At 50.1% G+C, this 14,019-nt stretch overlaps 1 long non-coding RNA gene across 1 annotated transcript; it reads right to left on the bottom strand.

The window, feature by feature from the left end:
* Positions 1-5,116: 5,116 nt before the first annotated feature.
* Positions 5,117-13,867, bottom strand: LOC121097652. Its single transcript, XR_005831025.1, has 2 exons — positions 9,178-13,867; positions 5,117-5,892 (listed from the first exon to the last, which is right to left on the bottom strand). It is a non-coding gene; the product is annotated as an uncharacterized LOC121097652 (long non-coding RNA).
* Positions 13,868-14,019: the final 152 nt, after the last annotated feature.

The raw sequence follows: 14,019 nt of genomic DNA, 5'->3' as shown, positions 1-14,019 counted from the left end.
CACATGAAATGCAGGAATCCGATACCTTTCTGGGAGAGGGAACAGAGAGATTCTTGTCTCCGGTCCAATTTACCCTAATTCCTCCGGAGCACTAAGTGACAAACATGGCCTTCACTGAGAGCTTCAAAAGGAAATTGCTGTTTGCATAAAAGACATACTGAGTTGAGCTGGTTGTTAAAAGGGAACTTGAGCAAGAGGAGACAATGGAACCGATCTCTTGGAAAAATGTCCAAAAGCAACTGGATTGTGGGAAATGAGGCTCAACATCTGTGTCCCAGTTGGGCTGTCACTCAACAAGAACAGCAAGCGCCCGGCTTTGGATGTGCTGCTAGACACCACAGATGGTGGCTGCTGTGTAGAGAAAACCAGGAGATGCTTAAGGCTTCAGCAAGGACAGTAAGAGGGAAAGGGGGGGCAATCTGAAGCTGGGGTAAGGACAGTTTAGAGTTTTGCTGGTGTTCCTTTAAGACAGGGTAAAAGGATAACAGAAATGAAAACAAGAAACAGGGCTACCAGAAAATCCTGCTGGGTTTTCATCTCCATTTGAATATGTAAGTAGGGCGATCTGGAAAATTTCCTGTCTTCACAATTCGTGTTTCCAGGAAATGAACCCTCAAGCAATGCTGCAAACCAACCCAGCTGCCAGCACAGCTGTGACTAGCTGGGGGGCAAATGGGGTGACGACAGGGCCGACAATTCTCAGTCCCAGTTCCGCAATCATACTGGTACAGGCAGAGCCTGGCAGCTAAAACATAACTCCATGCGAGCACCAGGCTCTCCCTGGGGGAATGGGTAAAGCCAAGGCACCAGTGTGGTGCGCTGTGTGGATCTAAGTGGGTTCAATGACAGAGGCTGCAGCAAGGAAGGGAAATTTCCACTACAACCCTGTGTGTACGGAGTCATTTTTCTGCCAAGTAGGAGCAACCAAAGAGCAGATGACTCATAAGTACACATCTCTCCTGGCTGCTTTGGGAGCTCTCCTCTATCTGGTCCAACTGCTACATACACTTATCCCTTGTGCTGACGAGGAAGTCAGACATAAACACGTGGATCAAGGCCAGCAAGGCTACTGGTGAGACTGTAAATGCCATGATGGTGACAGTATGACCTTTGTGCTGGAAGGCTGCATCTATAAAATGCACAACAGTTGGTGCATCCTTCGTGTGTGCTAGTGCTTGACCACCTTTGCATGCAGGAAAGTGGGTGTATTTTTCAGTGAAGTGTAAAAAATGGTGAGACCTAGTTAAGTACCACCTTCTACCAGCAGATGTTGAACAGCACACCCAGTCCAGGAAACTGCCACTACAAAGGTCAAAGTATGGGGAGGAGATGAGTGAGAAAGGAAAGAAGGGAAGAGGAAGCATTGCAGACCCTATTGCCATTGACTGCTAACGAGCTGCTGAATACATGGGCTATTGGTTCCCCCTTTCTTGATGTGTGAATGAGGAACAACAGCGAAATAACCCACCGGTGAGTGCAAAAGGATTCCCCAAGAGATGTGTCAAGAGTGCACTCCAGAGCCTGATCTTCCTGCTGTGTTTGGAGAGGCTGCCACGGGGCGAAATGTTTGCTAGACTGACTCAGATACTAATGGGAGTCAGGGGATAACTGGGAGAAGAGGGAAACAAAGAAGTCAGCGCAGCAGAGGAGAGCTGAACTTTCACAAGAGGGAAGTGAGGAAAGCTTGTTTGTGAGCTGCTTTGCCAGGAAGTCCTGTGACTAACCTTATTTCACACACCGATTTTATGGACGAAAACTGTATTTACGGCATGTAGGACAAAATGTACAACAAAGCTGTGAAAAGGTGGGCTCACCCTTCCTTTGTAAGGTTAAAGCAAACTCCCTGAAAGCTTCCCTACCATAAGAGCATCCCACCAGAGCAAGGCTTTGACTTCACAGCTGAGACTGTTGCATGGGGACCCAGGAGCAGATTTTGTAACCCCAAGGAGGAAACAAACCCAGCAGAGCTGTGCATTCTTGCAAAAATAACTGGGTTTTTTTTGCCATTTAAAGAAAGAAACTTTGGTGTGCTGCAGTTTTGCGCTGTGCTGGTCTGACTGCTCCCATGCAGCACAACAGGGAATCTCTTCTCTTTCCATTCCCCCTCTCCTGCACCTGTCCTCTCTTTGCACTCAAAGGAAAGCAAGACTATACTGTTCTACAGTTTCAATGGCAATTTATGGATCACACAGGGAAATGTATAGGACTGCTAGAGGCAGAACTTTCCACTTTCTGCCCATACCACGGTGGGTACAGAAGACTAGATGATCTGGGAGTTTGTGCAAGCCAAGCAGGATGAAGCACAGTGTCACCTCAAAAAGCCTGCGCTCGTGGCAGGGCAAGTCAGGAAAGATGCTGACAGATTGAAAAGGTCAGAGGAGGAGAAGAGGGAAGGCTCAAGGGCAACAGTGCCAAGCAGAAAGATTGTGACAAAATAATGCTTGACTCGGTACAACGTCAACTCAGAGATAAGAGGAACAAGCCAGCCTCCTGAAAGGGTTTGCACAAGCCAAAAGGATGAAGTGTTTGGCCTGGGCCATATAGGCACGTGTAACACAAACAAGCCAGCAAACAAATGAAGTGATTTTTTCAGAGGCAGGCTAAGTAACAGGAAAAATGTTGCAGTGGCAGGAGGTACTAGCCTGGGCCATACAGCCCAGTGAGCAGAACAAGGTGCATATGGCATCTCAGCTCTGTCACTGGTATCTGCCCACGCTGCCTACGCCTGTGCCACTGACATGGGGATGAGGGAATGGTGTGGCTGCTGCTGGGCAGGGTGAGCAGATGCCCTTGAATGTCCTCCCTGCTCCACATCCCCCTGCCAAGGGGAAACCCTGCAAAGTGCTCTCCCTCCCCTACCAGCTCCTGGGGAAAGATGGGTCACCAGTCTACAAGTGTGAGGTCAGAAAGGACAAGCAGCGTACCCAGACTGGCCCAACATGGTTCCAGTCCATGGAGGTGTGTACTTCAGCTGCTTCCCACAGCTCTTCTGCAGCCCATGAGCTGCTCAGAGGCAGCACCTAGCCCTGAGAAACAGGCCCAGCCATCAGATATTTGGTCTGATGCCCCCCATGGATTAGGTAGATCCCACCTGGCCAGTTTGTCATCCTAAATGTCTTCTCTGACATGTCTTCCCATGCTGCGGTCTGGTGGTTTATGGCTGCTCTGATCGATGCATTTCTGGCTGCTGACTGGCTTGTCCCAAGCCTAACAAGTAGATTTTGAACTGCCTGCTGTTGGCAAGGTCATGCTACCACAGGGATGGACAACCACTGTGGCTATGCTTTGATCTGTAGTGCTTTTCTTTCACTTCTCCCTGAAGTGGTGGGCAAAGGGGGTGGAAACCTCTTTTTCCCTGGTGTAGGGCTGTAGAGGGAGCAGTGACATGGCCAGCAGCGGTGGATCGCCCCTGGCAGAGACACATACCATGACACAGGACCTGTGGCTCTGCGCTCACCAGAATGCTGGGATTCCTCATGCCAAATCCCGGTGGCCCCTGCGCCTGTATCACTCCCACCCCTCCTGCTCCCAGCACAGGCAATGTCCCCAGGAACTTGTCACGTCCAGGCTAGACAGACATGGGCACTCCTGCAGCTTTGCCTGCACACTTGCATTCATCTCCCAGCTAATTACAGCTGAAATAGATTGAAGCTTCTCCTGGTGCTTCCCACCTGAAGCGGCACTTTTCGTTGGGCAGGTAAGGGCCTGGCAGCATATCCTGCTTCCCACCCACCTCCCTGTCCCCGCCACGGCTCTGCACAGCCCTGGCCATCCAGCCCCGCCACGCTGCAGCAGTGACCACACTGAACCTCACCTGCAGTTGCAGCGCTTCCCCTGGATTTCCCCAGTGCTCTGCAGGGTGGTTTCTGTAGAATCTTTGCTGTGCTCCAGAGGTGCCTGTATAGGAGGATCCCGTTTAACCCACTTGGATTAACATGCTTCTGCTATCAGCTCTAGCACCTTGCCTCCCTCTGTCTGCAGTGTGCCCAAGCTGGTACTCCTGTGGCATGCAAGTGCCTGAATTTTGGAGTAATTTGTGCCAGATGGATGTAACTGCTGGTACTCTATCAAAAAGAAACGCCAAAGTTCACACACACCATTCACACACACACACACTGCTTTCAATCGCCTCAGTGAACACCCTGATGCATCCTACAGCACAGCTTCTTCAGCCTTTCAGTTTTGCCCCAGTTATTCCCCCAGCCCGGGCTTTTTTCCTAAGGAGGGACCTGAAGAGCAGGTCATGGTACAGAAATACCCAGTGTGGTTCGCTGGGGCCCAGTGTAGGGGACCCTCTGCCCTGGGCTGGTTTTTGAGACTTGCCTCTACAGGTGGCTGGTGCAGACCTGGCTGCGTGTCTCCCTGCTAGGGACAAGGGTGATGCCCAGCTGGCCCTTGGCTCAGTGCATGCCCCTGGCACATGCTGATGGGCAGGGCTATGGCTTCTTTCCTGCAGGGCTCCCTGAAATTCCCTGGGCATTAAAGGGACGGGGGCCTTTGTGACAAGCTCTCTCCAGCCTGCTCCTGTTTTCTCACTCCAGCAAGATGGCACGGGTGGAGGGATTAGTTTGCTCCACTTGGTGCCAGGGTAAGAGCTCAGCATCTCCTGCCTCCCTCCAAGTTTCCACTGTGTTTCCAGCCTGGGAAAGGAAAACCCAGGCTGGCAGCATGCGTAGTCCAGCACTCTGCGGGGTGGAGGAGGAAAAGGGTGAGAGTCAGCCCTTACTGGGTGAGGGAAGGTGGAGGTGGGAGCCTCCCCTCTGGACCAGACCTCAAACCAGGGGACCATTTCCACAGACATCTGCCCTTCTCATTTACAAAAGCCATTCTGAGAAACGGTGCAAAGATCCCATTCCCTGGAAACCCACTCCACACTGGCCCTTTCCACCCAAAAGTCCCCACTTCCCTTTGGTTTGGGGACAAGGGCGAAGAGGGAAGGCAAGCAGCAACCCATGATGTCCTGCCCCTGTGTTCCCTCTCACCCTGGTTAGCTAGGAGAGGCTGCAAAACGGCAACCAGGTCTCTCGGAGAGGCAGCGAGCACCTGGTGAAGCACGGCCTCTCCCCCTGTTATTTGCCAGATATTTATCACCGCACTGACACCTGCACCAGCACCGTCTTTGAAGCCGAGTTGTTTAGGAAACAGAAATGAGAGAAAATAGCCAAGTCACACGAGGTGTCTGAGCACGAAAAGGAAGCTCAATAGTCTATTAGCTTCCCTCTGATGCCTGAAGTGGATGGCGATTCGGGGGCGGAGGAGAGATAAGACGGCAGATTAGCTGGCTCTCAGGCAATTGTAGGCTGGGCCGGTTGAGCAGGATTGCTGGCTGCTGACATCAGAGCGCTCCCGGGCAGACGGCAAGGCAAGGCTGATGGCGAGGCAAAGCCAACGTACGAAGTTTTCAGGAAATGCCAAAGAGATGGTCATTAGTGGCTTCTTAATAAAATGTCACCCTTCCCTGTCATCTCAGGCTTTTGAACAGGGCCTGGGCACCCCACTCTGCCCTCTGCCCCTCAGGGACTTCCGAAGGGTGCTTTACCTTTGCTGCCTCCGGCTCTCCTGGCAGAGCAGCTCCAGGTCCTTTCCTATTTCTTTGTCTCATCGCACTAATTTCTCTTGATCTGGCAGAAGCAGAAACCATGTTTGTATTGTGCTGACAGATGTTCCTCCAGGTGCCAGCGCTGGATGTCCACAATCCCATGGGATGCCCTTGATGGTGCAGATGTAACCTGCGACTGCGGGGAGATGTGCAGTGGCAGAGGTGGCTTCATCAGTGCCACATGCTGCACAACCACAGCGCCCATGTTCTGCTACTGGGAACCCTAAAGCAGGGTGGGTGCAGCACATTGTCAAACATCCAGGAGTGGCTGGTCACAGGCTGCTCAGTCTTGCCTGTTAGAAACACAGATTCAGTTTAAAGCAAAACAAACAGATTGTGTTGAAGTATCAGGGACTGGCTATTGCCAGGGAGTAAGGGTTGAAGGTGGCTGCAAGAGCCCTCCCCATAAAAGGGAATGTGAGACCTGTTGCTGGCACTGGGTAACTCTTGCGTAATGCAACCATGGGTAGCTCTCACCCACTGCACTTTCTTAAAAAAAAATATAATAAATTTCAGGAGATGGATCTGTAGGTGAATGATGAGGGCCCGATCCATCTGTCTGCTCCCCTCTCACCCTTGGGCTGCATTTTGCACCTTGACCAAAGCCCCTTCTGGTCTCTCTGGGTGCTGTTCAGTACCTGGGATGAGGGCTGTGGACAAGTGGAGAAGCAGGAAGAGCCAGAGGACTCTCACACAAGGGCAGGAGTTGGTGGGAGGCTGTAGACCAGGGACATGCCCAGAGGAAAGGTCCCTGTGCTCTGAGAAGTTTTTGGAGCTGTTAATGCCCCCCCAGACAGGCATCCCCCAGTTTACTCAAACAGCTGCAGGGATGCGCTCCCTCTGCTCACCCGCCACACTGGGTACCCAGCATCAGCCCTGGCGCTGGCTGTGCCCTGCAATGCGCACGTACACCTCGAGCACACCTGCATCCCCCCGAGCACTCCTGCACACACCCCACACCCCCCCCCCCCGGAGAACTCCTGCACGCCCAGCCCTTGTGCACTGGCCGTGAGGCTGCTGGGTGCCAGGGCATGCGTGGGCTGGGGGGCTGGGTGTGCGCAGGGGATGCCAGGGCACGCGTGGGCTGGGGGGCTGGGTGTGTGCAGGGGATGCCAGGGCACTGGGGGACTGGGTGTGCGCCGGGGGTGCCAGGGAACGCGTGGGATGGGGGGCTGGGTGGGCGCAGGAAGTGCCAGGGCACGCGTGGGCTGGGTGCGCGCAGGGGGTGCCAGGGCACGCGTGGGCTGGGTGCGCACAGGGGATGCCAGGGCACTGGTGGGCTGGGTGCGCGCAGGGGGTGCCAGGGCACGCGTGGGCTGGGTGCGCGCAGGGGGTGCCAGGGCACGCGTGGGCTGGGTGTGCACAGGGGATGCCAGGGCACTGGTGGGCTGGGTGCGCGCAGGGGGTGCCAGGGCACTGGTGGGCTGGGTGCGCACAGGGGGTGCCAGGGCACTGGTGGGCTGGGTGCGCGCAGGGGGTGCCAGGGCACGTGCAGGGATGGCCGGGCGTGCAGGGGAGGGGTCCCGGACACGCGTGGGGGCGCGCAGCGCAGCCGGTGCCGGCGGGGCCGGGGCAGCTCGGCGGGCGGCTCCTGCCCCCCAGCGTCGGCTCCGCGCTCCTGCCCCGCCGCGCCCGCGGGGCTTGCCTGGCGCTGCCTTCCCACCAAACACCTTTCCAAACCATCGGTTTAACAAAACAAAGCCCGAACCCAACACCCCTCCTCGCCTCAAAACAACAAACTTACCCCCAAGAACCCCCCGTCCCAATAAAACACAATCAACAAACCCGCAGCCACAGAAGAATCCTGAACGCATGCATGACAGGGACAATCTCCCCGTGGATGACACTAGCTCTGTCCCCCCCATGCTGGCCGTGCCTGCTGGTCTCACGGCTGGTGACAGTGTCACCCCCTCTCTGCTCACTAGTCACCTTGGCGCTCAGATTTTACATTTCCATTTCTTGTGTTACCGTGACTTTTCGGAGGTGCAGCGGCGGGGCTGAGCACACCGTCTCCTCTCCGCAGTAACTTTTGGACCTTCAGGCCACTTTCAGCTGACTTTGTTAAAGGGCTGAAAGGGCTTTGCCATCGCTCTGCTGCTACCAGCTTGTGAAGATGGAGAGGGATGAGCCCCGTGAACACATCCCAGGCAAGGGCTGGCAGCGCATCCACCTGCCAAGGGGCTGGCAGGCACCGTGCAGCACGAGCCCCGGGGAATCGAGGCTTCAGTCACTTCAGTGCTCACAGCCTTTTTCTTTGGCAGGCAAAGTATGACGCTTTTGCCCCTGTCCACCCTCTGAGCTACAAAAATAAAATGCAACAGGAGCCCAAGCTCTCCCCAGGAGCTAGTTAGCCTCCAGCATTAATAACTACAGACAGACATGCCCCATTTGCAGCTGGCAATAGCATTGCCGCAGAGTATCTGTAAAAGAGGTGCAAGTAACACCATGGCCTGCCATGAATTTCACAGTGTTTGACATTTTCCCAGAGCTCCACATCCTGAAGACAAATGGCTATAGCTTCCCCTAGAAAGCAAAGCTTTTATCTTCCTTATTACAAAGCGAGAGCCAGGAACCGACCTGATTGCACCAAAAAGGCAAAGAAGGGGGGGGACGACGGACGGGGAATCAGTATAACGAGTCCCATCTGGATCTGTGTTGCATCAGTCCTGACCAGACAGTTTGGATTCTGTGCTTCTGGAGATACAACATGCTATAAAGCTTTCAATTTTATCTGGATCTAGCTCGAAAAATAAAGTTTGAGTTTCTTTTTTTCTCCACGTGCCCCCCCCCCCCCCCCCCCCCCCCCCCCCCCCCCGCCCAAGTGGAAGGATTTACTCCTGCTACTCAGGATTCAAAGCAGGACTACAAAATAAAATGTATTGTTTTAGCTTACGGACAACAGCAAGTTTCCTTAATTGTTTCTCTATCACTCATTCAGAGGCGTCTCATAACAGTTAAGCAGTGCAATAAAAGCATTAATTGTGCACCAGTCCCTGTAGAGGCCGCACAAAACTCATTTATAATAGTGGCAGGGGCTTGGCTAGGAAGATCTGCTAACAAGCCTCTCCTTGTATCACAAGCTATGCATGCCGCAGAAAATGTTTCTTTTGCAAGCATATTTCACTTATCTGACCTAGCAGGGAATAAAAGTGGAAACACAATTGACAGGTCCAGAGATAAATTTAATAGAAGGACAATAAAAGCAGAAGCATGTTTATAAAATCATTCAGAAAATGTCTCTGCTTTGTCATGTCTGTTATTTAAATATGAAGAATCAGGGTTGCATTCCAGATCATCCAGAAAGACACTTTATGCCCATTACAGGAGGAAAGTTTCTCCCGAGCATGCTGGTGTTCAGGAGCTGGGTCAGTACAGATGGAGGAAGAGCTGCAAGGCTGGGAGCAGCTGTGCCCAGGGAGAGCACCCGGGAGATGCCCAGGGAGGAACTGGCTGCAGCAAGCAGGACCCAGCTGCCCCCAGCTCCCTGCCCTGGCTGGCCAGGCTGAGCACCAGCCCCTCAGCCCCTTCCCAGCTGGAGGGACTGGGAACTCTATTCCCAGCCTTTCTGGGCTGCCTACCTGTACCCGTGGGAGGGAAAGTAGCTCAGCAAAGGTTGCTCTGCAATAGCGACAAAGCTCTTGGCTGCTTCCTCTTCCTAGTTTAGGGAAAAAAAAAAGTAAAAAATGACATTTCCCAATCCCAGGCAGGGTGTTACATTTCCTCAAGAGGAAGCAACACAGTATCAAACAGCTGAATCAGCTTTGGGTTGTGTAAACTACACCTCCATCACCCAGGGAGAGACATCCACTCTAATCCCAGTGTTACTAACATCCACAAATCCACACGGACCACCGCGTTGTTACGGTAAATCTGCAGCTCTGGAAGTCTTGCATAAACTGAGCATCAGAAAACCCATGTGCATTAAGAAGTTGCTATACAGCTTCCCCACTTACAGGTAGAATAAAAGGTTGTAGGTGTAAGTAAGACCATTTAAGGACCAGTATCATGAAGCTGTGCCCTAGCAAGCTGAAAATCTCTTACACTTACAGTGCATCCTACATACGCACAAACAGAGCCCTGAACCCTCTGGCTGCTGCTTTTTAGTGTACAATTCCCATTTTTGTTCTACTTCAAGAGCACAGCAACAGAACAAAAAATCTGCATCACATGCACTTTCAAAAAAATTTCTTAACATTTTCAAAATTACCATTGATGAGTGTGCAAAAAACCACGGCGTGTAAAGAAAACAGGCCAGTGAACTACCTAGGAGCGACATCAAACCACTTTTGAGAGCACGCTGAGCAGGGGAACGCTGAATGTTGGAACCGGCTGACGTGCACACTGGCAGGGTTCTGCCTCCCCACATTCCCACCAGGCACTTGGACCATATTTGGTAGAGTAATGAGGACGGAAGACCAGAAGGAAAAACCTGGCTTGGCAGGCAGTTGGCAATAAAGCCTGTTTTGTATATGCTGTAATTTGTGGTCACTGTCTTGGTAAGTGGTGATGCCTTTCATTTGCTCTGAGCATGCGCTTCCTCTGCCCTCCAGCCCTCACCCCAGCCTTGACCAGGCTCTGAACCATGGCTTCCAGCACGACTGGGGGCATGAGAGCAACAGGCAAAAAGGAGTCCTGATTAACAGGGGACAAAACAGGCAAGAAAAGAGCCTCTGGATACCTTACAAGCTAAAGGAAGATGATGAGCAGGCTCATGACCAGATGGGAAAGATCAGAACGAGCTGCAGTGCAGCTTGGTGCAATTTTTCTTTTGTTTTAAACTTTACAAAAAGGATCATCCATAAGCAGAGCAAATTAACAAGCAAATAAACACACATCCAGATGAACAGGCTGGAGAACGTTCAGATAAAGCGGATGTCTGCAGGTGGGCAGGGCCTTATTAATCCTGCAGCGCATCATGATCTAAACACTGATGCAACCTGAAATACAGGCAGTTTTCTTTGAGGTCTGCAGAAAACAGAAGTCTTTGGAAACTGAAGGACAAACATTATGTTTGTCTTCAGAAAGGAAGCATCCAAGAAATTATCGGTCCATTTGTACAACTTTCATCCCTAGAGTAATTCTGGAACAGAGTAAACAGGGTTTTTTTATCCCTTCTTTGCATTGTTTACCAGCCATCAAGAACAGTCTGTGTCACACCAAAGCATTTTCCCTTTTTGACAGGAGCAGCATCTGAGGCAACATCCTTCAAACCAGCTTGAGGAAATACAACAGTTAATCATTGAGAAGGATATGCAGCTGAAAAAAAAGCCTCTTCAAGAGCACTTGACCACCCAGCAGGACAGTGAATGCTGCTATTTTGCAGGAATCTGTCAGGTTAGCAGCTTCATTCAGCATTTTAAACAATTTGATGGTGTGAAAGAAGGCATCCCATGGGTTCTGTCAAAGAAGGAATGGCCAGAAAGACATTCAGGGACACAATTGGACTGTAAAAAAATTGCAGCAGTTTTCCAAATGGCACAGCAACACAAGCGACAAAAGTGCAATCCAATAAAATTGTTAAAAGCTTTCTGCTTAGGCCAGAGAAATCAATTTTGTAGTAAGGAGACTGACAGGGCAGCCGCATTGCTAAAAAGCTCTGACATCGCGGAAGGCCACAAACTGAGGAGCAGCTATAGAACAATCCATTGCCACAGAAAGAAGGAGAAGCTGCTTGTTCTGGATGAACTTGGGGGAAGAGGACCAAGACATAAATAAGGTAATTGTTCTGCTGGCTTGAGGCTGACAGTCTGGCTTAGATAGCAACACACTCAGCTCTAGAGAAGGCCAACAAGAATGATGAATGATTTAGACAGCATAACTTAGGAGATAAGGTTGAAAGATGCAGGCTTTTTTTTTTTTTTTTTTTTTAAGCAGAGAAGAGCAGAGACAGAACTCGAGGCAGCATGAGCAGAGTGCAAACCAGATAACCAGATGCTAAAGAACCATGGCCCCTGACGAGGGGCGGACAGAGGAGAAGGCAACTTAATTTGCAGCAAAATCAATTTAGGTCAGTTGCTGGGGGAGTTTTCTAATTAAGGAGGATACAACAGTGAGAACATTTGGGAGAATCTTCCACTAGAGATTTTTTTACACATTGGACAAACCTGCACCAAGAGTGCAGTCCTGGCACTGCTCAGCAGAAAAGCACAGGGAGGTGGTGCCTGACAATTCTCTCCCAGTTCTACCTAAGCTTTAATACCTAAGCAGTATTAAACACCAGCCAGGCAGGCTGGCAGCAAAGTCTTGTGTCTTTTTGGTTTTTTTAGTATTTTTAAAAAATTGTTTGGAAACAGAAGCACTGAGGTACTAACAGTCTGACTCCTGTTCTTACCTCTGCTGTCAGGAGCGGTTCCAAAGAATGTTCATCAATATGGTGATAGGTGCTTTATATATATATGTAAATATAAATATGTATATGTATGGATGATCGATACCATTTCACACATATCTCAAACAAAATAATGTTACACATCTAATAAAAACAGCCCAGCGTTTCCAAGGCTGCAGGATTTTTGCTGCAAGTCAAGCTCAAACACAGACCTCTGAGTCCTGCACACAGGGAGGCAGATGCCCTTCTCTGACTGCTATGTTAGCAGTTTTCCTACCTTCTATTCCTCCTAGGAAAACCAGCCACAAAGTTTTGTACACAGTAAAAGCCCTATGAAAATCACCTGTGGAAAAACATCAACTAATGGCTCTGCTGATCTAGTCGAGGCTGCCTACAGGTGAATACTCCCCCAGAACACGATAGGATGTGAAGTTAAAACTAACTAGGCATACCCTGAATAACTTTCCCTGTAGCCAACTTTGACATTTGAAGGTCTGAGCAATTTCACACCTTTTACAAGTATGCAGCTGGCATTTCTGAAGTTTCTACACTGACATTTTGTGCAAAGGAAGGAAACTAGTGAGTCTAAGAGGCTTTGAAGTGCAGGAGGGAGAAAGGCCCCAACAGGGGAAAGAGACAGACATGAGCTAATTTTGGTGCTCTCACTGTCATTGTCAAAAAACCCAAAAATCAGCGGACTTTGTCTCAACTTGCTACATTAAAACAGGTTAAGAAGAAGAGGCAAATGTATAGCTAAGTGCCTTAAAAATGCCTCATTTCTCGTATTTCAAACTTTACAGAATTACACTGTACATGTGCAGAGAGTTCTGAGACAGCAATTGCTGATAGCATGGGATCTAATCAATCTTTCATTACATCAATAGGAAAGGATGCCTATCGCACATACCAACTTGTTCCTCGCATGAAACACATTCAGTTGTTTTTCTAGGGGGTTTTGTGTATGGTTTTGTTGTTTGTTTTGTTTTGTTTTGAGCACAGAAGATGCAGGGCCAGCTCCATGTCCAAAGCAAGACATTAGTTTAACTCCTGGTTCAAGCTGCTCCTAACCTTTGATCTAGCTTAGTAAATTTTGTCCGGGTTCCAAAGAGTGACTGTGCCTGAGCTTAACAAAACCTCTTTCTCCCTAAGCTTTCAATCTCATCATGCTCTTAGCCAAGTCCATTTTAGCACTTTGAGCCAAATTAAACAGAGGAGAACTTTAATGTAATAAGCTAAGAGTATGATTACTGGAAGTACTGCTTAACTAGAAAACATCTCTTTGTAGAAGCTTTGTGCACGAGTCATCAAAATAATTGCAGGACTCTGGCAAAAGCAAAACAAGGAGCAGTGAGTATTACTAGAATACACTGGCTGTTCTACAGCTCTGCAGTGACAGCAGCCGTTGTAGTTCTCCACGGAGTTACTACCTTCAGAAGACCACTCGGCAATAATCAGAGTACAGCTGTAGAAGGGATACTGTCGTGATAAGCAACACAAGGTTTGCAAGCAAAAAGAAAGGATTTCATTAACCTAACCAACACAGTTGGAGAAAAGAAAGAAAGAAAGAAAAAAAAGCCCCAAAATCATCAACAAGTTTTCAGGCTCCTACGTGCTAGAGACCTGAGGCAGAATTTCCGGACCTGAAAGTCTGTCTCCTTTCTGTGCCTCCCACCCAAACCCAGATTGCTTTGCTGTGGTAATAGTGTAGATTTAGTTTCATCAAAGTGATCTCAAGTCTCCTACTTTCACCACGATTCAACAGAGCTAGCAGGAAGCTCATCCAAAGATAGAGATTTTAATCTGGTTTTGCATTTGGATTTGAAGTATTACCTAGCAGCCACATTTCCACAGCTGCCAATGCAACCCATGGGGCTTGCGCCCATAAAACATTGTTTTGCAAATATCGAGTAAAGCTGAAGTATTTGCGAATGATCTTGATGAACCTTCAATAACCCTGGCAGATCTGCTCCTTCCAGCCCCACCACGTCCATTCCTGGACCTGAAGGTCTCAGCTGCTGCCTGGCCATGGTGCTGGGGTGAGAAGGGAGGGGGGTTTCTGCAGTGTCCCCACCACACCTGGGCTTCCACTCAC

This window comes from Falco naumanni, chromosome 14 (assembly GCF_017639655.2).
Source record: "Falco naumanni isolate bFalNau1 chromosome 14, bFalNau1.pat, whole genome shotgun sequence".
NCBI classification, from domain to species: domain Eukaryota; kingdom Metazoa; phylum Chordata; class Aves; order Falconiformes; family Falconidae; genus Falco; species Falco naumanni.
This window is presented reverse-complemented; position numbering and strand designations above follow the sequence as displayed.